This window comes from Haliaeetus leucocephalus, unplaced genomic scaffold (assembly GCF_000737465.1).
Source record: "Haliaeetus leucocephalus isolate CR32 unplaced genomic scaffold, Haliaeetus_leucocephalus-4.0 Scaffold173, whole genome shotgun sequence".
In the NCBI taxonomy this organism is placed as follows: domain Eukaryota; kingdom Metazoa; phylum Chordata; class Aves; order Accipitriformes; family Accipitridae; genus Haliaeetus; species Haliaeetus leucocephalus.
The window spans coordinates 11,592,650-11,595,693 of record NW_010972609.1 but is presented as its reverse complement, the minus strand read 5'-3'; positions in this window follow the sequence as shown (position 1 = coordinate 11,595,693).

Below are 3,044 nucleotides of genomic sequence, written 5' to 3'. Positions count from 1 at the left end.
GTGCTAAATAGTTACGCTGGTTCTAAAATACTTAAATACCAAAATCACGTACCTGGCATTGCTGAACCTCATTTTAACAAGTCAGATATTTGTATGTGGCATTATCCATCTGGTCATTGCTGAAAGCATATATGATGGGAGGCCAAATTTTTAATCTCTGTTATCTCTGTGTAAATCTGGCAAAAGTTTATTGATTTCAGTAGGCTTCCTGGCAAGGTTTTTTCTTGTATAACAGGGAAGAATTTGGGTTATGTTCTCATTTCCAAGACCAGTGCTCCTGCAGACCTCTGCACTGCTCTATGCTGGCTACAGTAAAGGCACTACACAGCTCAGATAGCTGCGTCCTGAAAGCAGAAGTACTGCTTGACATTTGAGCTCCAGCTCATAGGGTTTTTGCTGCCTTTCTCCTCTCCAGCTTCTGCAGGCTGACTACGAACATTCATTAGGCTGCTGTATTATAAAAATAGACTAGTTACTAAGACATCAATAAGTCACTTAATTTAGAAACAATACATGAATTTTTTTCATTGGTGATTTTGAGGGAGTGGATAAATTGCATGATGAAGACCCCAGGGCTGATTTAGTAGAGTATCAGCTGGGCTTGCAGCTCAGTCCCTCATGAAATTGGGTATGTAAGAAAAGCTGCTGTGCTCCTTTTTCTGTGAAACACACTTGAGGTCTTTGACTCTTAGACGATCTTTGCCAAAACCCACTACCTTTGGAGGTACCCTTGCCAAAAGCACCCTGTTCTTAGCTACATGACATCATACATAGTCTTCACTGCAGTGAAAAAGGAAAATATGTAGTTCAGACATCCAGACACCTTTGAGCAGACTGTCAAGGCATTGCTGTCAGCAAAGGTTAAACCAGCTCCATATCCAGAAGGAATATACCCTGAAAATAGCTTGCAACTGAACTTTCTCCAGTGGCTAGCACTATTATTGTAGGTAGTACAATGTTTTTATCTTGAATGGTGGTGCAAACTTACTGGTATATATTTGTGTACAGATTTAAGAGTACTTTCTGAGGGACAGTATAGTCCATGGGCCACTGTGGGTAGCTCGGATAGGATTGTCTGCAGGCCTTAAAAGTTATTTCTTAAATCATGCAAACACCAATAAATGTTGACTGCAGGAATAAGTATGTTCTTTGTGAAAATGTGTTGGAAAATTGAACATTGTCTTTACACTAGAAAGCCAACAGCAGATTACCTGATACTCAAGCTGTTACTTAAGAGTCTGAAGCAAGGCACTGTGTTTAAAACTACTGGTCATGATATTTGTCGTGGTTTAACCCCAGCCAGCAGCTAAGCACCACGCAGCCGCTCACTCACACCCCCCTTCCCAGTGGGATGGGGGAGAAAATCGGGAAGAGAAGTAAAACTCGTGGGCTGAGATAAGAGCGGTTTAATAGAACAGAAAAGAAGAAACTAATAATGATAATAACACTAATAAAATGACAAGAGTAATCATAAAAGGATTGGACTGTACAAATGATGCACAGTGCAATTGCTCACCACCAGCCGATCAATGCCCAGTTAGTCCCTAAGCAGCAATCCCCCCCGCCCCCACTCCCCCCAGTTCCTATACTGGATGTGATGTCACATGGTATGGAATACCCCGTTGGCCAGTTTGGGTCAGCTGCCCTGGCTGTGTCCTGTGCCAACTTCTTGTGCCCCTCCAGCTTTCTCGCTGGCTGGGCATGAGAAGCTGAAAAATCCTTGACTTTAGACTAAACACTACTGAGCAACAACTGAGAACATCAGTGTTATCAACATTCTTTGCATACTGAACTCAAAACATAGCACTGTACCAGCTACTAGGAAGACAATTAACTCTATTCCAGCTGAAACCAGGACAATATTAGGGACCTAAACTTTTACACAAAAAGCTCAAGAAGCTTTGCTATTGACTGAATAGATGAATGAAAAACCATGCTGTTTGAGGTTTATGGTCATGGTTTTTCTCTATTAATTAGAGAGCCACTTTACTTTTTGATAATTTTCACAAAATTGCCTGAAACCCAGCTTTCATGATTTAAAGTTGAACTAAAGCTTAGTTTTAGTGTGTGCCTTTTCGTTTTTTGCAGAAATGGTGGGACTGATGGGAAAGGATATAAGAGCTCATTGACCAAAAGACGTGGAAAAACTGGCTGTGCAAGCAAGAAAATTATATACTAAAGAACAAAGCAAGGTCAGCTTATCGCAAGGCCAGAAAGGTTCACTTTGAGCGGTTTGTTTGACAATGATGTAAAGAACAAATACTTGTAAGGAATACTGAAAAGTGTAGATGGTATGTACAACACAGAAATTTATTACATCAAGACTGAAACCTGTCGGTTTTTTATCTTGGGTGAGGGTTTTTTGGTTTATTGAATTTTTTTCTTTGGTTCACCAGGACAGTATCTTTCCACATGGCAAAATTTGATTGTGTTACATAAAGCAGCAGGTGTGGCAGAGCACTGGGAGTAATCAACTGTACAAAAGCAAGGAAGTTCTATACTTTTAAACTGCCTTTTATATTATAAGAGACAGCTATATGGGGGCAACAGTACAGCAAGTGTTTCTGGCTCTGAAAAGTATGTGAGACTCCACCATTTTTATTTTTTTTTAATGGAGAATGAAATGGACAGTCCCACAGGTATGGTCTACGACTGCATTTAGGGACACGAAATGTATCCTCCCACCTCAGTGGTAGATTTATGCAGTGACATACTCCTGATCATAGTAATTGCTTTGAAAAACATGCTGTATTTAATGCATTGCTTTCTCTGTCTCAGGGGCCAGAATATAATAAAACTCAAGATTTAAAAATAATATGCCTTAGAATTTAGCCCACAGGCAACCCCTTGAGGTCTAGCTTCATCAGAGGCTTTCAGTAGCTGGAACATCAGTCAGGGCAGGAATGAACCTGGAGCAGAACATAAGTAAGTGAGGAGCGTCTGAAATATTCGGAGTGTAGTTGGGAAAACAGTATCAATGCTGAATTCTGTGGCATTGTCATCTCCTTCTCTTGTCCCCCCCCCCCCCACCCCCACCCCACCCC